Raw genomic sequence first — 22,115 nt, 5'->3', positions numbered from 1 at the left:
GGTACCTCACTGTTAGTGTATCTGGTACCTCACTGTTACTGTATCTGGTACCTCGCTGTTAGTGTATCTGGTACCTCACTGTTAGTGTATCTGGTACCTCACTGTTAGTGTATCTGATACCTCACTGTTAGTGTATCTGGTACCTCACTGTTAGTGTATCTGGTACCTCACTGTTAGTGTATCTGGTACCTCACTGTTAGTTTATCTGGTACCTCACTGTTAGTGTATCTGGTACCTCACTGTTAGTGTATCTGGTACCTCACTGTTAATATATCTGGTACCTCACTGTTAGTGTATCTGGTACCTCACTGTTAGTGTATCTGGTACCTCACTGTTAGTGTATCTGGTACCTCACTGTTAGTGTATCTGGTACCTCACTGTTAGTGTATCTGGTACCTCGCTGTTAGTGTATCTGGTACCTCACTGTCAGTGTATCTGGTACCTCACTGTTAGTGTATCTGGCACCTCGCTGTTAGTGTATCTGGTACCTCATTGTCAGTGTATCTGGTACCTCACTGTTAGTGTATCTGGTACCTCGCTGTTAGTGTATCTGATACCTCACTGTTAGTGTATCTGGTACCTCACTGTTAGTGTATCTGGTACCTCACAGTTAGTGTCCTTTGTACCTCGCTGTTAGTTTATCTGGTACCTCGCTGTTAGTTTATCTGGTACCTCACTGTTAGTGTATCTGGTACCTCACTGTTAGTGTATCTGGTACCTCACTGTTAGTGTATCTGGTACCTCAATGTTAGTGTATCTGGTACCTCACTGTTAGTGTATCTGGTACCTCACTGTTAGTGTATCTGGTCCCTCACTGTTAGTATATCTGGTACCTCACTGTTAGTGTCCCTGGTACCTCACTGTTAGTGTATCTGTTACCTCACTGTTAGTGTATCTGGTACCTCACTGTTAGTGTCCCTGGTACCTCACGGTTAGTGTATCTGGTACCTCACAGTTCGTGTCCTTTGTACCTCGCTGTTAGTGTCCCTGGTACCTCGCTGTTAGTGTATCTGGTACCTCACTGTTAGTGTCCCTGGTACCTCACTGTTAGTGTATCTGGTACCTCACTGTTAGTGTATCTGGTACATCACTGTTAGTGTATCTGGTACCTCACTGTTAGTGTATATGGTACATCACTGTTAGTGTATCTGGTCCCTCACTGTTAATGTATCTGGTACCTCACTGTTAGTGTATCTGGTACCTCACTGTTAGTGTATCTGGTACCTCACTGTTAGTGTATCTGGTCCCTCACTGTTAGTATATCTGGTACCTCACTGTTAGTGTCCCTGGTACCTCACTGTTAGTGTATCTGTTACCTCACTGTTAGTGTATCTGGTACCTCACTGTTAGTGTCCCTGGTACCTCACTGTTAGTGTATCTGGTACCTCGCTGTTAGTGTATCTGGTACCTCGCTGTTAGTGTATCTGGTACCTCACTGTTAGTGTATTTGGTACCTCACTGTTAGTGTATCTGGTACCTCGCTGTTAGTGTATCTGGTACTTCACTGTTAGTGTATCTGGTACATCACTGTTAGTGTATCTGGTACCTCCCTGTTAGTGTATCTGGTACCTCACTGTTAGTGTATCTGGTACCTCACTGTTAGTGTATCTGGTACCTCACTGTTAGTGTATCTGGTACATCACTGTTAGTGTATCTGGTACCTCCCTGTTAGTGTATCTGGTACCTCACTGTTAGTGTATCTGGTACCTCGCTGTTAGTGTATCTGATACCTCACTGTTAGTGTATCTGGTTCCTCACTGTTAGTGTATCTGGTACCTCACAGTTAGTGTCCTTTGTACCTCGCTGTTAGTTTATCTGGTACCTCGCTGTTAGTTTATCTGGTACCTCACTGTTAGTGTATCTGGTACCTCACTGTTAGTGTATCTGGTACCTCACTGTTAGTGTATCTGGTACCTCAATGTTAGTGTATCTGGTACCTCACTGTTAGTGTATCTGGTACCTCACTGTTAGTGTATCTGGTCCCTCACTGTTAGTATATCTGGTACCTCACTGTTAGTGTCCCTGGTACCTCACTGTTAGTGTATCTGTTACCTCACTGTTAGTGTATCTGGTACCTCACTGTTAGTGTCCCTGGTACCTCACTGTTTGTGTATCTGGTACCTCGCTGTTAGTGTATCTGGTACCTCGCTGTTAGTGTATCTGGTACCTCACTGTTAGTGTATCTGGTACCTCACTGTTAGTGTATCTGGTACCTCGCTGTTAGTGTCCCTGGTACCTCACTGTTAGTGTATCTGGTACCTCACTGTTAGTGTATCTGGTACCTCGCTGTTAGTGTATCTGGTACCTCACTGTTAGTGTATCTGGTACCTCACTGTTAGTGTATCTGATACCTCACTGTTAGTGTATCTGGTACCTCACTGTTAGTGTTTCTGGTACCTCACTGTTAGTTTATCTGGTACCTCACTGTTAGTGTATCTGGTACCTCACTGTTAGTGTATCTGGTACCTCACTGTTAGTGTTTCTGGTACCTCACTGTTAGTTTATCTGGTACCTCACTGTTAGTGTATCTGGTACCTCACTGTTAGTGTATCTGGTACCTCACTGTTAGTGTATCTGGTACCTTGCTGTTAGTGTATCTGGTACCTCGCTGTTAGTGTATCTGGTACCTCACTATTAGTGTATCTGGTACATCACTGTTAGTGTATCTGGTACCTCCCTGTTAGTGTATCTGGTACCTCACTGTTAGTGTATCTGGTACCTCGCTGTTAGTGTATCTGATACCTCACTGTTAGTGTATCTGGTTCCTCACTGTTAGTGTATCTGGTACCTCACAGTTAGTGTCCTTTGTACCTCGCTGTTAGTTTATCTGGTACCTCGCTGTTAGTTTATCTGGTACCTCACTGTTAGTGTATCTGGTACCTCACTGTTAGTGTATCTGGTACCTCACTGTTAGTGTATCTGGTACCTCAATGTTAGTGTATCTGGTACCTCACTGTTAGTGTATCTGGTACCTCACTGTTAGTGTATCTGGTCCCTCACTGTTAGTATATCTGGTACCTCACTGTTAGTGTCCCTGGTACCTCACTGTTAGTGTATCTGTTACCTCACTGTTAGTGTATCTGGTACCTCACTGTTAGTGTCCCTGGTACCTCACTGTTTGTGTATCTGGTACCTCGCTGTTAGTGTATCTGGTACCTCGCTGTTAGTGTATCTGGTACCTCACTGTTAGTGTATCTGGTACCTCACTGTTAGTGTATCTGGTACCTCGCTGTTAGTGTCCCTGGTACCTCACTGTTAGTGTATCTGGTACCTCACTGTTAGTGTATCTGGTACCTCGCTGTTAGTGTATCTGGTACCTCACTGTTAGTGTATCTGATACCTCACTGTTAGTGTATCTGGTACCTCACTGTTAGTGTTTCTGGTACCTCACTGTTAGTTTATCTGGTACCTCACTGTTAGTGTATCTGGTACCTCACTGTTAGTGTATCTGGTACCTCACTGTTAGTGTATCTGGTACCTTGCTGTTAGTGTATCTGGTACCTCGCTGTTAGTGTATCTGGTACCTCACTATTAGTGTATCTGGTACCTCACTGTTAGTGTATCTGGTACCTCACTGTTAGTGTATCTGGTACCTCACTGTTAGTGAATCTGGTACCTCACTGTTAGTGTATCTGGTACCTCACTGTTAGTGTATCTGGTACCTCGCTGTCAGTGTATCTGGTACCTCACTGTCAGTGTATCTGCTACCTCACTGTTCGTGTATCTGGTACCTCACTGTTAGTGTCCCTGGTACCTCACTGTTAGTGTATCTGGTACCTCGCTGTTAGTGTATCTGGTACCTCACTGTTAGTGTATCTGATACCTCACTGTTAGTGTATCTGGTACCTCACTGTTAGTGTATCTGGTACCTCACTGTTAGTGTATCTGGTACCTCACTGTTAGTGTATCTGGTACCTCACTGTTAGTGTATCTGGTACCTCACTGTTAGTGTATCTGGTACCTCACTGTTAGTGTATCTGGTACCTCGTTGTTAGTGTATCTGGTACCTCACTGTTAGTGTATCTGGTACCTCACTGTTAGTGTATCTGGCACCTCGCTGTTAGTGTATCTGGTACCTCACTGTCAGTGTATCTGGTACCTCACTGTTAGTGTATCTGGTACCTCACTGTTAGTGTCCCTGGTACCTCACTGTTAGTGTATCTGATACCTCACTGTTAGTGCATCTGGTACCTCACTGTTAGTGTATCTGGTACCTCACTGTTAGTGTATCTGTTACCTCGCTGTTAGTGTATCTGGTACCTCACTGTTAGTGTATCTGATACCTCACTGTTAGTGTATCTGGTACCTCACTGTTAGTGTATCTGGTACCTCACTGTTAGTGTATCTGGTACCTCACTGTTAGTGTATCTGGTACCTCGCTGTTAGTGTATCTGGTACCTCGCAGTTAGTGTATCTGGTACCTCGCTGTTAGTGTATCTGGTACCTCACTATTAGTGTATCTGGTACCTCACTGTTAGTGTATCTGGTACCTCACTGTTAGTGTATCTGGTACCTCACTGTTAGTGAATCTGGTACCTCACTGTTAGTGTATCTGGTACCTCACTGTTAGTGTATCTGGTACCTCGCTGTCAGTGTATCTGGTACCTCACTGTCAGTGTATCTGCTACCTCACTGTTCGTGTATCTGGTACCTCACTGTTAGTGTCCCTGGTACCTCACTGTTAGTGTATCTGGTACCTCGCTGTTAGTGTATCTGGTACCTCACTGTTAGTGTATCTGATACCTCACTGTTAGTGTATCTGGTACCTCACTGTTAGTGTATCTGGTACCTCACTGTTAGTGTATCTGGTACCTCACTGTTAGTGTATCTGGTACCTCACTGTTAGTGTATCTGGTACCTCACTGTTAGTGTATCTGGTACCTCGTTGTTAGTGTATCTGGTACCTCACTGTTAGTGTATCTGGTACCTCACTGTTAGTGTATCTGGTACCTCACTGTTAGTGTATCTGGTACCTCACTGTTAGTGTATCTGGTACCTCGCTGTTAGTGTATCTGGTACCTCGCAGTTAGTGTATCTGGTACCTCTCTGTTAGTGTATCTGGTACCTCACTGTTAGTGTATCTGGTACCTCACTGTTAGTGTATCTGGTACCTCGCTGTTAGTGTATCTGGTACCTCACTGTTAGTGTATCTGATACCTCACTGTTAGTGTATCTGGTACCTCACTGTTAGTGTATCTGGTACCTCAATGTTAGTGCATCTGGTACCTCACTGTTAGTGTATCTGGTACCTCACTGTTAGTGTATCTGGTACCTCACTGTTAGTGTATCTGGTACCTCACTGTTAGTGTATCTGGTACGTCGCTGTTAGTGTATCTGGTACCTCACTGTTAGTGCATCTGGTACCTCACTGTTAGTGTATCTGGTAACTCACTGTTAGTGTATCTGGTACCTCGCTGTTAGTGTATCTGGTACCTCACAGTTAGTGTATCTGGTACCTCACTGTTAGTGTATCTGATACCTCACTGTTAGTGTATCTGGTACCTCACAGTTAGTGTATCTGGTACCTCACTGTTAGTGTATCTGATACCTCACTGTTAGTGTATCTGGTACCTCACTGTTAGTGTATCTGGTACCTCGCTGTTAGTGTATCTGGTACCTCACTGTTAGTGTATCTGGTACCTCACTGTTAGTGTATCTGGTACCTCACTCTTCGTGTATCTGGTACCTCACTGTTAGTGTATCTGGTACCTGACTGTTAGTGTATCTGGTACCTCACTGTTAGTGTATCTGGTACCTCACTGTTAGTGTATCTGGTACCTCACTGTTAGTGTATCTGGTATCGCACTGTTAGTGTATCTGGTACCTCACTGTTAGTGTATCTGGTACCTCACTGTTAGTGTATCTGGTACCTCACTGTTAGTGTATCTGGTACCTCACTGTTAGTGTATCTGGTACCTCACTGTTAGTGTATCTGGTACCTCAATGTTAGTGTATCTGGTACCTCACTGTTAATATATCTGGTACCTCACTGTTAGTGTATCTGGTACCTTGCTGTTAGTGTATCTGGTACCTCACTGTTAGTGTATCTGGTACCTTACTGTTAGTGTATCTGGTACCTCACTGTTAATGTATCTGGTACCTCACTGTTAGTGTATCTGGTACCTCGCTGTTAGTGTATCTGATTCCTCACTGTTAGTGTATCTGGTACCTCACTGTTAGTGTATCTGGTACCTCACAGTTCGTGTCCTTTGTACCTCGCTGTTAGTTTATCTGGTACCTCGCTGTTAGTTTATCTGGTACCTCACTGTTAGTGTATCTGGTACCTCACTGTTAGTGTATCTGGTACCTCGCTGTTAGTGTCCCTGGTACCTCGCTGTTAGTGTATCTGGTACCTCACTGTTAGTGTCCCTGGTACCTCACTGTTAGTGTATCTGGTACCTCACTGTTAGTGTATCTGGTACATCACTGTTAGTGTATCTGGTACCTCACTGTTAGTGTATCTGGTACATCACTGTTAGTGTATCTGGTCCCGCACTGTTAGTGTATCTGGTACCTCACTGTTAGTATATCTGGTACCTCACTGTTAGTGTATCTGGTACCTCACTGTTAGTGTATCTGGTACCTCACTGTTAGTGTATCTAGTCCCTCACTGTTAGTATATCTGGTACCTCACTGTTAGTGTCCCTGGTACCTCACTGTTAGTGTATCTGTTACCTCACTGTTAGTGTATCTGGTACCTCACTGTTAGTGTCCCTGGTACCTCACTGTTAGTGTATCTGGTACCTCGCTGTTAGTGTATCTGGTACCTCGCTGTTAGTGTATCTGGTACCTCACTGTTAGTGTATTTGGTACCTCACTGTTAGTGTATCTGGTACCTCGCTGTTAGTGTCCCTGGTACCTCACTGTTAGTGTATCTGGTACCTCACTGTTACTGTATCTGGTACCTCGCTGTTAGTGTATCTGGTACCTCACTGTTAGTGTATCTGGTACCTCACTGTTAGTGTATCTGATACCTCACTGTTAGTGTATCTGGTACCTCACTGTTAGTGTATCTGGTACCTCACTGTTAGTGTATCTGGTACCTCACTGTTAGTTTATCTGGTACCTCACTGTTAGTGTATCTGGTACCTCACTGTTAGTGTATCTGGTACCTCGCTGTTAGTGTATCTGGTACCTCGCTGTTAGTGTATCTGGTACCTCACTGTTAGTGTATCTGGTACCTCACTGTTAGTGTATCTGGTACCTCACTGTTAGTGTATCTGGTACCTCAATGTTAGTGTATCTGGTACCTCACTGTTAATATATCTGGTACCTCACTGTTAGTGTATCTGGTACCTCACTGTTAGTGTATCTGGTACCTCACTGTTAGTGTATCTGGTACCTCACTGTTAGTGTATCTGGTACCTCACTGTTAGTGTATCTGGTACCTCACTGTTAGTGTATCTGGTACCTCGCTGTTAGTGTATCTGGTACCTCACTGTCAGTGTATCTGGTACCTCACTGTTAGTGTATCTGGCACCTCGCTGTTAGTGTATCTGGTACCTCATTGTCAGTGTATCTGGTACCTCACTGTTAGTGTATCTGGTACCTCGCTGTTAGTGTATCTGATACCTCACTGTTAGTGTATCTGGTACCTCACTGTTAGTGTATCTGGTACCTCACAGTTAGTGTCCTTTGTACCTCGCTGTTAGTTTATCTGGTACCTCGCTGTTAGTTTATCTGGTACCTCACTGTTAGTGTATCTGGTACCTCACTGTTAGTGTATCTGGTACCTCACTGTTAGTGTATCTGGTACCTCAATGTTAGTGTATCTGGTACCTCACTGTTAGTGTATCTGGTACCTCACTGTTAGTGTATCTGGTCCCTCACTGTTAGTATATCTGGTACCTCACTGTTAGTGTCCCTGGTACCTCACTGTTAGTGTATCTGTTACCTCACTGTTAGTGTATCTGGTACCTCACTGTTAGTGTCCCTGGTACCTCACTGTTAGTGTATCTGGTACCTCACAGTTCGTGTCCTTTGTACCTCGCTGTTAGTGTCCCTGGTACCTCGCTGTTAGTGTATCTGGTACCTCACTGTTAGTGTCCCTGGTACCTCACTGTTAGTGTATCTGGTACCTCACTGTTAGTGTATCTGGTACATCACTGTTAGTGTATCTGGTACCTCACTGTTAGTGTATATGGTACATCACTGTTAGTGTATCTGGTCCCTCACTGTTAGTGTATCTGGTACCTCACTGTTAGTGTATCTGGTACCTCACTGTTAGTGTATCTGGTACCTCACTGTTAGTGTATCTGGTCCCTCACTGTTAGTATATCTGGTACCTCACTGTTAGTGTCCCTGGTACCTCACTGTTAGTGTATCTGTTACCTCACTGTTAGTGTATCTGGTACCTCACTGTTAGTGTCCCTGGTACCTCACTGTTAGTGTATCTGGTACCTCGCTGTTAGTGTATCTGGTACCTCGCTGTTAGTGTATCTGGTACCTCACTGTTAGTGTATTTGGTACCTCACTGTTAGTGTATCTGGTACCTCGCTGTTAGTGTATCTGGTACTTCACTGTTAGTGTATCTGGTACATCACTGTTAGTGTATCTGGTACCTCCCTGTTAGTGTATCTGGTACCTCACTGTTAGTGTATCTGGTACCTCACTGTTAGTGTATCTGGTACCTCACTGTTAGTGTATCTGGTACATCACTGTTAGTGTATCTGGTACCTCCCTGTTAGTGTATCTGGTACCTCACTGTTAGTGTATCTGGTACCTCGCTGTTAGTGTATCTGATACCTCACTGTTAGTGTATCTGGTTCCTCACTGTTAGTGTATCTGGTACCTCACAGTTAGTGTCCTTTGTACCTCGCTGTTAGTTTATCTGGTACCTCGCTGTTAGTTTATCTGGTACCTCACTGTTAGTGTATCTGGTACCTCACTGTTAGTGTATCTGGTACCTCACTGTTAGTGTATCTGGTACCTCAATGTTAGTGTATCTGGTACCTCACTGTTAGTGTATCTGGTACCTCACTGTTAGTGTATCTGGTCCCTCACTGTTAGTATATCTGGTACCTCACTGTTAGTGTCCCTGGTACCTCACTGTTAGTGTATCTGTTACCTCACTGTTAGTGTATCTGGTACCTCACTGTTAGTGTCCCTGGTACCTCACTGTTTGTGTATCTGGTACCTCGCTGTTAGTGTATCTGGTACCTCGCTGTTAGTGTATCTGGTACCTCACTGTTAGTGTATCTGGTACCTCACTGTTAGTGTATCTGGTACCTCGCTGTTAGTGTCCCTGGTACCTCACTGTTAGTGTATCTGGTACCTCACTGTTAGTGTATCTGGTACCTCGCTGTTAGTGTATCTGGTACCTCACTGTTAGTGTATCTGGTACCTCACTGTTAGTGTATCTGATACCTCACTGTTAGTGTATCTGGTACCTCACTGTTAGTGTTTCTGGTACCTCACTGTTAGTTTATCTGGTACCTCACTGTTAGTGTATCTGGTACCTCACTGTTAGTGTATCTGGTACCTCACTGTTAGTGTATCTGGTACCTTGCTGTTAGTGTATCTGGTACCTCGCTGTTAGTGTATCTGGTACCTCACTATTAGTGTATCTGGTACCTCACTGTTAGTGTATCTGGTACCTCACTGTTAGTGTATCTGGTACCTCACTGTTAGTGAATCTGGTACCTCACTGTTAGTGTATCTGGTACCTCACTGTTAGTGTATCTGGTACCTCGCTGTCAGTGTATCTGGTACCTCACTGTCAGTGTATCTGCTACCTCACTGTTCGTGTATCTGGTACCTCACTGTTAGTGTCCCTGGTACCTCACTGTTAGTGTATCTGGTACCTCGCTGTTAGTGTATCTGGTACCTCACTGTTAGTGTATCTGATACCTCACTGTTAGTGTATCTGGTACCTCACTGTTAGTGTATCTGGTACCTCACTGTTAGTGTATCTGGTACCTCACTGTTAGTGTATCTGGTACCTCACTGTTAGTGTATCTGGTACCTCACTGTTAGTGTATCTGGTACCTCACTGTTAGTGTATCTGGTACCTCGTTGTTAGTGTATCTGGTACCTCACTGTTAGTGTATCTGGTACCTCACTGTTAGTGTATCTGGCACCTCGCTGTTAGTGTATCTGGTACCTCACTGTCAGTGTATCTGGTACCTCACTGTTAGTGTATCTGGTACCTCACTGTTAGTGTCCCTGGTACCTCACTGTTAGTGTATCTGATACCTCACTGTTAGTGCATCTGGTACCTCACTGTTAGTGTATCTGGTACCTCACTGTTAGTGTATCTGTTACCTCGCTGTTAGTGTATCTGGTACCTCACTGTTAGTGTATCTGATACCTCACTGTTAGTGTATCTGGTACCTCACTGTTAGTGTATCTGGTACCTCACTGTTAGTGTATCTGGTACCTCACTGTTAGTGTATCTGGTACCTCGCTGTTAGTGTATCTGGTACCTCGCAGTTAGTGTATCTGGGACCTCGCTGTTTGTGTATCTGGTACCTCACTGTTAGTGTATCTGGTACCTCGCTGTTAGTGTATCTGGTACCTCACTGTTAGTGTATCTGATACCTCACTGTTAGTGTATCTGGTACCTCACTGTTAGTGTATCTGGTACCTCACTGTTAGTGTATCTGGTACCTCGCTGTTAGTGTATCTGGTACCTCGCTGTTAGTGTATCTGGTACCTCAATGTTAGTGCATCTGGTACCTCACTGTTAGTGTATCTGGTACCTCACTGTTAGTGTATCTGGTACCTCACTGTTAGTGTATCTGGTACCTCACTGTTAGTGTATCTGGTACCTCGCTGTTAGTGTATCTGGAACCTCGCAGTTAGTGTATCTGGTACCTCACTGTTAGTGTATCTGGTACCTCACTGTTAGTGTCCCTGGTACCTCATTGTTAGTGTATCTGATACCTCACTGTTAGTGTATCTGGTACCTCACTGTTAGTGTATCTGGTACCTCACTGTTAGTGTATCTGGTACCTCGCTGTTAGTGTATCTGGTACCTCACTGTTAGTGTATCTGATACCTCACTGTTAGTGTATCTGGTACCTCACTGTTAGTGTATCTGGTACCTCACTGTTAGTGTATCTGGTACCTCACTGTTAGTGTATCTGGTACCTCGCTGTTAGTGTATCTGGTACCTCAATGTTAGTGCATCTGGTACCTCACTGTTAGTGTATCTGGTACCTCACTGTTAGTGTATCTGGTACCTCACTGTTAGTGTATCTGGTACCTCACTGTTAGTGTATCTGGTACCTCGCTGTTTGTGTATCTGGTACCTCGCAGTTAGTGTATCTGGTACCTCGCTGTTAGTGTATCTGGTACCTCACTGTTAGTGTATCTGATACCTCACTGTTAGTGTATCTGGTACCTCACTGTTAGTGTATCTGGTACCTCACTGTTAGTGTATCTGGTACCTCGCTGTTAGTGTATCTGGACCTACTGTTAGTGTATCTGGTACCTCGCTGTTAGTGTATCTGGTACCTCACTGTTAGTGTATCTGGTACCTCACTGTTAGTGTATCTGGTACGTCGCTGTTAGTGTATCTGGTACCTCACTGTTAGTGTATCTGATACCTCACTGTTAGTGTATCTGGTACCTCACTGTTATTGTATCTGGTACCTCACTGTTAGTGTATCTGGTACCTCACTGTTAGTGTATCTGATACCTCACTGTTAGTGTATCTGGTACCTCACTGTTAGTGTATCTGGTACCTCGCTGTTAGTGTATCTGGTACCTCGCTGTTAGTGTATCTGGTACCTCGCTGTTAGTGTATCTGGTACCTCACTGTTAGTGTATCTGGTACCTCACTGTTAGTGTATCTGGTACCTCACTCTTCGTGTATCTGGTACCTCACTGTTAGTGTATCTGGTACCTGACTGTTAGTGTATCTGGTACCTCACTGTTAGTGTATCTGGTACCTCACTGTTAGTGTATCTAGTATCGCACTGTTAGTGTATCTGGTACCTCACTGTTAGTGCATCTGGTACCTCACTGTTAGTGTATCTGGTACCTCACTGTTAGTGTATCTGGTACCTCGCTGTTAGTGTATCTGGTACCTCACTGTTAGTGTATCTGGTACCTCACTGTTAGTGTATCTGATACCTCACTGTTAGTGTATCTGGTACCTCACTGTTAGTGTTTCTGGTACCTCACTGTTAGTTTATCTGGTACCTCACTGTTAGTGTATCTGGTACCTCACTGTTAGTGTATCTGGTACCTCACTGTTAGTGTATCTGGTACCTTGCTGTTAGTGTATCTGGTACCTCGCTGTTAGTGTATCTGGTACCTCACTATTAGTGTATCTGGTACCTCACTGTTAGTGTATCTGGTACCTCACTGTTAGTGTATCTGGTACCTCACTGTTAGTGAATCTGGTACCTCACTGTTAGTGTATCTGGTACCTCACTGTTAGTGTATCTGGTACCTCGCTGTCAGTGTATCTGGTACCTCACTGTCAGTGTATCTGCTACCTCACTGTTCGTGTATCTGGTACCTCACTGTTAGTGTCCCTGGTACCTCACTGTTAGTGTATCTGGTACCTCGCTGTTAGTGTATCTGGTACCTCACTGTTAGTGTATCTGATACCTCACTGTTAGTGTATCTGGTACCTCACTGTTAGTGTATCTGGTACCTCACTGTTAGTGTATCTGGTACCTCACTGTTAGTGTATCTGGTACCTCACTGTTAGTGTATCTGGTACCTCACTGTTAGTGTATCTGGTACCTCACTGTTAGTGTATCTGGTACCTCGTTGTTAGTGTATCTGGTACCTCACTGTTAGTGTATCTGGTACCTCACTGTTAGTGTATCTGGCACCTCGCTGTTAGTGTATCTGGTACCTCACTGTCAGTGTATCTGGTACCTCACTGTTAGTGTATCTGGTACCTCACTGTTAGTGTCCCTGGTACCTCACTGTTAGTGTATCTGATACCTCACTGTTAGTGCATCTGGTACCTCACTGTTAGTGTATCTGGTACCTCACTGTTAGTGTATCTGTTACCTCGCTGTTAGTGTATCTGGTACCTCACTGTTAGTGTATCTGATACCTCACTGTTAGTGTATCTGGTACCTCACTGTTAGTGTATCTGGTACCTCACTGTTAGTGTATCTGGTACCTCACTGTTAGTGTATCTGGTACCTCGCTGTTAGTGTATCTGGTACCTCGCAGTTAGTGTATCTGGGACCTCGCTGTTTGTGTATCTGGTACCTCACTGTTAGTGTATCTGGTACCTCGCTGTTAGTGTATCTGGTACCTCACTGTTAGTGTATCTGATACCTCACTGTTAGTGTATCTGGTACCTCACTGTTAGTGTATCTGGTACCTCACTGTTAGTGTATCTGGTACCTCGCTGTTAGTGTATCTGGTACCTCGCTGTTAGTGTATCTGGTACCTCAATGTTAGTGCATCTGGTACCTCACTGTTAGTGTATCTGGTACCTCACTGTTAGTGTATCTGGTACCTCACTGTTAGTGTATCTGGTACCTCACTGTTAGTGTATCTGGTACCTCGCTGTTAGTGTATCTGGAACCTCGCAGTTAGTGTATCTGGTACCTCACTGTTAGTGTATCTGGTACCTCACTGTTAGTGTCCCTGGTACCTCATTGTTAGTGTATCTGATACCTCACTGTTAGTGTATCTGGTACCTCACTGTTAGTGTATCTGGTACCTCACTGTTAGTGTATCTGGTACCTCGCTGTTAGTGTATCTGGTACCTCACTGTTAGTGTATCTGATACCTCACTGTTAGTGTATCTGGTACCTCACTGTTAGTGTATCTGGTACCTCACTGTTAGTGTATCTGGTACCTCACTGTTAGTGTATCTGGTACCTCACTGTTAGTGTATCTGGTACCTCGCTGTTAGTGTATCTGGTACCTCAATGTTAGTGCATCTGGTACCTCACTGTTAGTGTATCTGGTACCTCACTGTTAGTGTATCTGGTACCTCACTGTTAGTGTATCTGGTACCTCACTGTTAGTGTATCTGGTACCTCGCTGTTTGTGTATCTGGTACCTCGCAGTTAGTGTATCTGGTACCTCGCTGTTAGTGTATCTGGTACCTCACTGTTAGTGTATCTGATACCTCACTGTTAGTGTATCTGGTACCTCACTGTTAGTGTATCTGGTACCTCACTGTTAGTGTATCTGGTACCTCGCTGTTAGTGTATCTGGACCTACTGTTAGTGTATCTGGTACCTCGCTGTTAGTGTATCTGGTACCTCACTGTTAGTGTATCTGGTACCTCACTGTTAGTGTATCTGGTACGTCGCTGTTAGTGTATCTGGTACCTCACTGTTAGTGTATCTGATACCTCACTGTTAGTGTATCTGGTACCTCACTGTTATTGTATCTGGTACCTCACTGTTAGTGTATCTGGTACCTCACTGTTAGTGTATCTGATACCTCACTGTTAGTGTATCTGGTACCTCACTGTTAGTGTATCTGGTACCTCGCTGTTAGTGTATCTGGTACCTCGCTGTTAGTGTATCTGGTACCTCGCTGTTAGTGTATCTGGTACCTCACTGTTAGTGTATCTGGTACCTCACTGTTAGTGTATCTGGTACCTCACTCTTCGTGTATCTGGTACCTCACTGTTAGTGTATCTGGTACCTGACTGTTAGTGTATCTGGTACCTCACTGTTAGTGTATCTGGTACCTCACTGTTAGTGTATCTAGTATCGCACTGTTAGTGTATCTGGTACCTCACTGTTAGTGCATCTGGTACCTCACTGTTAGTGTATCTGGTACCTCACTGTTAGTGTATCTGGTACCTCACTGTTAGTGTATCTGGTACCTCACTGTTAGTGTATCTGGAACCTCACTGTTAGTGTATCTGGTACCACACTGTTAGTGTATCTGGTACCTCACTGTTAGTGTATCTGGCACCTCACTGTTAGTGTATCTGGTACCTCACTGTTAGTGTATCTGGTACCTCACAGTTAGTGTATCTGGTACCTCCCTGTTAGTGTATCTGGTACCTCGCTGTTAGTGTATCTGGTACCTCGCTGTTAGTGTATCTGGTACCTCGCTGTTAGTGTATCTGGTACCTCACTGTTAGTGTCCCTGGTACCTCACTGTTAGTGTATCTGGTACCTCATTGTTAGTGTATCTGGTACCTCGCTGTTAGTGTATCTGGTACCTCACTGTTAGTGTATCTGGTACCTCACTGTTAGTGTATCTGATACCTCACTGTTAGTGTATCTGGTACCTCACTGTTAGTGTATCTGGTACCTCACTGTTAGTGTATCTGGTACCTCAATGTTAGTGTATCTGGTACCTCACTGTTAGTGTATCTGGTACCTCACTGTTAGTGTATCTGGTACCTCACTGTTAGTGTATCTGGTACCTCACTGTTAGTGTATCTGGTACCTCACTGTTAGTGTATTTGGTACCTCACTGTTAGTGTATCTGGTACCTCGCTGTTAGTGTCCCTGGTACCTCACTGTTAGTGTATCTGGTACCTCACTGTTACTGTATCTGGTACCTCGCTGTTAGTGTATCTGGTACCTCACTGTTAGTGTATCTGGTACCTCACTGTTAGTGTATCTGGTACCTCACTGTTAGTTTATCTGGTACCTCACTGTTAGTGTATCTGGTACCTCACTGTTAGTGTATCTGGTACCTCACTGTTAGTGTATCTGGTACCTCGCTGTTAGTGTATCTGGTACCTCGCTGTTAGTGTATCTGGTACCTCACTGTTAGTCTATCTGGTACCTCACTGTTAGTGTATCTGGTACCTCACTGTTAGTGTATCTGGTACCTCGCTGTTAGTGTATCTGGTACCTCGCTGTTAGTGTATCTGGTACCTCACTGTTATTGTATCTGGTACCTCACTGTTAGTGTATCTGGTACCTCACTGTTAGTGTATCTGGTACCTCACTGTTAGTGTATCTGGTACCTCACTGTTAGTGTATCTGGTACCTCACTGTTAGTGTATCTGGTACCTCACTGTTAGTGTATCTGGTACCTCACTGTTAGTGTATCTGGTACCTCACTGTTAGTGTATCTGGTACCTCGCTGTTAGTGTATCTGGTACCTCACTGTTAGTGTATCTGGTACCTCACTGTTAGTGTATCTGGCACCTCGCTGTTAGTGTATCTGGTACCTCATTATCAGTGTATCTGGTACCTCACTGTTAGTGTATCTGGTACCTCAATGTTAGTGTATCTGGTATCTCTCTGTTAATATATCTGGTACCTCACTGTTAGTGTATCTGGTACCTCACTGTTAGTGTATCTGGTACCTCAATGTTAGTGTATCTGGTACCTCGCTGTTAGTGTATCTGGTACCTCACTGTTAGTGTATCTGGTACCTCACTGTTAGTGTATCTTGTACCTCACTGTTAGTGTATCTGGAACCTCACTGTTAGTGTATCTGGTACCAAACTGTTAGTGTATCTGGTACCTCACTGTTAGTGTATCTGGCACCTCACTGTTAGTGTATCTGGTACCTCACTGTTAGTGTATCTGGTACCTCACAGTTAGTGTATCTGGTACCTCCCTGTTAGTGTATCTGGTACCTCGCTGTTAGTGTATCTGGTACCTCGCTGTTAGTGTATCTGGTACCTCGCTGTTAGTGTATCTGGTACCTCACTGTTAGTGTATCTGGTACCTCGCTGTTAGTGTATCTGGTACCTCGCTGTTAGTGTCCCTGGTACCTCACTGTTAGTGTATCTGGTACCTCACTGTTAGTGTATCTGGTACCTCACTGTTAGTGTATCTGGTACCTCGCTGTTAGTGTATCTGGTACCTCACTGTTAGTGTATCTGGTACCTCACTGTTAGTGTATCTGGTACCTCACTGTTAGTGTATCTGGTACCTCACTGTTAGTGTATTTGGTACCTCACTGTTAGTGTATCTGGTACCTCGCTGTTAGTGTCCCTGGTACCTCACTGTTAGTGTATCTGGTACCTCACTGTTACTGTATCTGGTACCTCGCTGTTAGTGTATCTGGTACCTCACTGTTAGTGTATCTGGTACCTCACTGTTAGTGTATCTGATACCTCACTGTTAGTGCATCTGGTACCTCACTGTTAGTGTATCTGGTACCTCACTGTTAGTGTATCTGGTACCTCACTGTTAGTGTATCTGGTACCTCACTGTTAGTGTATCTGGTACCTCACTGTTAGTGTATCTGGTACCTCACTGTTAGTGTATCTGGTACCTCACTGTTAGTGTATCTGGTACCTCGCTGTTAGTGTATCTGGTACCTCGCTGTTCGTGTATCTGGTACCTCACTGTTAGTGTATCTGGCACCTCGCTGTTAGTGTATCTGGTACCTCATTGTCAGTGTATCTGGTACCTCACTGTTAGTGTATCTGGTACCTCAATGTTAGTGTATCTGGTACCTCACTGTTAATATATCTGGTACCTCACTGTTAGTGTATCTGGTACCTTGCTGTTAGTGTATCTGGTACCTCACTGTTAGTGTATCTGGTACCTTACTGTTAGTGTATCTGGTACCTCACTGTTAGTGTATCTGGTACCTCACTGTTAGTGTATCTGGTACCTCGCTGTTAGTGTATCTGGTACCTCACTGTCAGTGTATCTGGTACCTCACTGTTAGTGTCCCTGGTACCTCACTGTTAGTGTATCTGGTACCTCACTGTTAGTGTATCTGGTACCTCACTATTAGTGTATCTGGTACCTCACTTTTAGTGTATCTGGTACCTCACTGTTAGTGTATCTGGTACCTCACTGTTAGTGTATCTGGTACCTCACTGTTAGTGTATCTGGTACATCACTGTTAGTGTATCTGGTACCTCCCTGTTAGTGTATCTGGTACCTCACTGTTAGTGTATCTGGTACCTCGCTGTTAGTGTATCTGATACCTCACTGATAGTGTATCTGGTACCTCACTGTTAGTGTCCCTGGTACCTCACTGTTAGTGTATCTGATACCTCACTGTTAGTGTATCTGGTACCTCACTGTTAGTGTATCTGGTACCTCACTGTTAGTGTATCTGGTACCTCGCTGTTAGTGTATCTGGTACCTCAATGTTAGTGCATCTGGTACCTCACTGTTAGTGTATCTGGTACCTCACTGTTAGTGTATCTGGTACCTCACTGTTAGTGTATCTGGTACCTCACTGTTAGTGTATCTGGTACCTCGCTGTTAGTGTATCTGGTACCTCGCAGTTAGTGTATCTGGTACCTCTCTGTTAGTGTATCTGGTACCTCACTGTTAGTGTATCTGGTACCTCACTGTTAGTGTATCTGGTACCTCGCTGTTAGTGTATCTGGTACCTCACTGTTAGTGTATCTGATACCTCACTGTTAGTGTATCTGGTACCTCACTGTTAGTGTATCTGGTACCTCAATGTTAGTGCATCTGGTACCTCACTGTTAGTGTATCTGGTACCTCACTGTTAGTGTATCTGGTACCTCACTGTTAGTGTATCTGGTACCTCACTGTTAGTGTATCTGGTACGTCGCTGTTAGTGTATCTGGTACCTCACTGTTAGTGCATCTGGTACCTCACTGTTAGTGTATCTGGTAACTCACTGTTAGTGTATCTGGTACCTCGCTGTTAGTGTATCTGGTACCTCACAGTTAGTGTATCTGGTACCTCACTGTTAGTGTATCTGATACCTCACTGTTAGTGTATCTGGTACCTCACAGTTAGTGTATCTGGTACCTCACTGTTAGTGTATCTGATACCTCACTGTTAGTGTATCTGGTACCTCACTGTTAGTGTATCTGGTACCTCGCTGTTAGTGTATCTGGTACCTCACTGTTAGTGTATCTGGTACCTCACTGTTAGTGTATCTGGTACCTCACTCTTCGTGTATCTGGTACCTCACTGTTAGTGTATCTGGTACCTGACTGTTAGTGTATCTGGTACCTCACTGTTAGTGTATCTGGTACCTCACTGTTAGTGTATCTGGTACCTCACTGTTAGTGTATCTGGTATCGCACTGTTAGTGTATCTGGTACCTCACTGTTAGTGTATCTGGTACCTCACTGTTAGTGTATCTGGTACCTCACTGTTAGTGTATCTGGTACCTCACTGTTAGTGTATCTGGTACCTCAATGTTAGTGTATCTGGTACCTCACTGTTAATATATCTGGTACCTCACTGTTAGTGTATCTGGTACCTTGCTGTTAGTGTATCTGGTACCTCACTGTTAGTGTATCTGGTACCTTACTGTTAGTGTATCTGGTACCTCACTGTTAATGTATCTGGTACCTCACTGTTAGTGTATCTGGTACCTCGCTGTTAGTGTATCTGATTCCTCACTGTTAGTGTATCTGGTACCTCACTGTTAGTGTATCTGGTACCTCACAGTTCGTGTCCTTTGTACCTCGCTGTTAGTTTATCTGGTACCTCGCTGTTAGTTTATCTGGTACCTCACTGTTAGTGTATCTGGTACCTCACTGTTAGTGTATCTGGTACCTCGCTGTTAGTGTCCCTGGTACCTCGCTGTTAGTGTATCTGGTACCTCACTGTTAGTGTCCCTGGTACCTCACTGTTAGTGTATCTGGTACCTCACTGTTAGTGTATCTGGTACATCACTGTTAGTGTATCTGGTACCTCACTGTTAGTGTATCTGGTACATCACTGTTAGTGTATCTGGTCCCGCACTGTTAGTGTATCTGGTACCTCACTGTTAGTATATCTGGTACCTCACTGTTAGTGTATCTGGTACCTCACTGTTAGTGTATCTGGTACCTCACTGTTAGTGTATCTGGTCCCTCACTGTTAGTATATCTGGTACCTCACTGTTAGTGTCCCTGGTACCTCACTGTTAGTGTATCTGTTACCTCACTGTTAGTGTATCTGGTACCTCACTGTTAGTGTCCCTGGTACCTCACTGTTAGTGTATCTGGTACCTCGCTGTTAGTGTATCTGGTACCTCGCTGTTAGTGTATCTGGTACCTCACTGTTAGTGTATTTGGTACCTCACTGTTAGTGTATCTGGTACCTCGCTGTTAGTGTCCCTGGTACCTCACTGTTAGTGTATCTGGTACCTCACTGTTACTGTATCTGGTACCTCGCTGTTAGTGTATCTGGTACCTCACTGTTAGTGTATCTGGTACCTCACTGTTAGTGTATCTGATACCTCACTGTTAGTGTATCTGGTACCTCACTGTTAGTGTATCTGGTACCTCACTGTTAGTGTATCTGGTACCTCACTTTTAGTTTATCTGGTACCTCACTGTTAGTGTATCCGGTACCTCACTGTTAGTGTATCTGGTACCTCACTGTTAGTGTATCTGGTACCTCGCTGTTAGTGTATCTGGTACCTCGCTGTTAGTGTATCTGGTACCTCACTGTTAGTGTATCTGGTACCTCACTGTTAGTGTATCTGGTACCTCACTGTTAGTGTATCTGGTACCTCAATGTTAGTGTATCTGGTACCTCACTGTTAATATATCTGGTACCTCACTGTTAGTGTATCTGGTACCTCACTGTTAGTGTATCTGGTACCTCACTGTTAGTGTATCTGGTACCTCACTGTTAGTGTATCTGGTACCTCACTGTTAGTGTATCTGGTACCTCGCTGTTAGTGTATCTGGTACCTCACTGTCAGTGTATCTGGTACCTCACTGTTAGTGTATCTGGCACCTCGCTGTTAGTGTATCTGGTACCTCATTGTCAGTGTATCTGGTACCTCACTGTTAGTGTATCTGGTACCTCACTGTTAGTGTATCTGGTACCTCACTGTTAGTGTATCTGGTACCTCGCTGTTAGTGTATCTGGTACCTCGCTGTTAGTGTATCTGGTACCTCACTGTTAGTGTATCTGGTACCTCACTGTTAGTGTATCTGGTACCTCACTGTTAGTGTATCTGGTACCTCAATGTTAGTGTATCTGGTACCTCACTGTTAATATATCTGGTACCTCACTGTTAGTGTATCTGGTACCTCACTGTTAGTGTATCTGGTACCTCACTGTTAGTGTATCTGGTACCTCACTGTTAGTGTATCTGGTACCTCACTGTTAGTGTATCTGGTACCTCGCTGTTAGTGTATCTGGTACCTCACTGTCAGTGTATCTGGTACCTCACTGTTAGTGTATCTGGCACCTCGCTGTTAGTGTATCTGGTACCTCATTGTCAGTGTATCTGGTACCTCACTGTTAGTGTATCTGGTACCTCGCTGTTAGTGTATCTGATACCTCAATTTTAGTGTATCTGGTACCTCACTGTTAGTGTATCTGGTACCTCACAGTTAGTGTCCTTTGTACCTCGCTGTTAGTTTATCTGGTACCTCGCTGTTAGTTTATCTGGTACCTCACTGTTAGTGTATCTGGTACCTCACTGTTAGTGTATCTGGTACCTCACTGTTAGTGTATCTGGTACCTCAATGTTAGTGTATCTGGTACCTCACTGTTAGTGTATCTGCTACCTCACTGTTAGTGTATCTGGTCCCTCACTGTTAGTATATCTGGTACCTCACTGTTAGTGTCCCTGGTACCTCACTGTTAGTGTATCTGTTACCTCACTGTTAGTGTATCTGGTACCTCACTGTTAGTGTCCCTGGTACCTCACTGTTAGTGTATCTGGTACCTCACAGTTCGTGTCCTTTGTACCTCGCTGTTAGTGTCCCTGGTACCTCGCTGTTAGTGTATCTGGTACCTCACTGTTAGTGTCCCTGGTACCTCACTGTTAGTGTATCTGGTACCTCACTGTTAGTGTATCTGGTACATCACTGTTAGTGTATCTGGTACATCACTGTTAGTGTAACTGGTCCCTCACTGTTAGTGTATCTGGTACCTCACTGTTAGTGTATCTGGTACCTCACTGTTAGTGTATCTGGTACCTCACTGTTAGTGTATCTGGTCCCTCACTGTTAGTATATCTGGTACCTCACTGTTAGTGTCCCTGGTACCTCACTGTTAGTGTATCTGTTACCTCACTGTTAGTGTATCTGGTACCTCACTGTTAGTGTCCCTGGTACCTCACTGTTAGTGTATCTGGTACCTCGCTGTTAGTGTATCTGGTACCTCGCTGTTAGTGTATCTGGTACCTCACTGTTAGTGTATTTGGTACCTCACTGTTAGTGTATCTGGTACCTCGCTGTTAGTGTCCCTGGTACCTCACTGTTAGTGTATCTGGTACCTCACTGTTACTGTATCTGGTACCTCGCTGTTAGTGTATCTGGTACCTCACTGTTAGTGTATCTGGTACCTCACTGTTAG

Source organism: Pristiophorus japonicus, chromosome 7, assembly GCF_044704955.1.
Source record: "Pristiophorus japonicus isolate sPriJap1 chromosome 7, sPriJap1.hap1, whole genome shotgun sequence".
In the NCBI taxonomy this organism is placed as follows: domain Eukaryota; kingdom Metazoa; phylum Chordata; class Chondrichthyes; family Pristiophoridae; genus Pristiophorus; species Pristiophorus japonicus.
The sequence above is the reverse complement of the archived record's forward strand: the minus strand, read 5'-3'. Positions refer to the sequence as shown.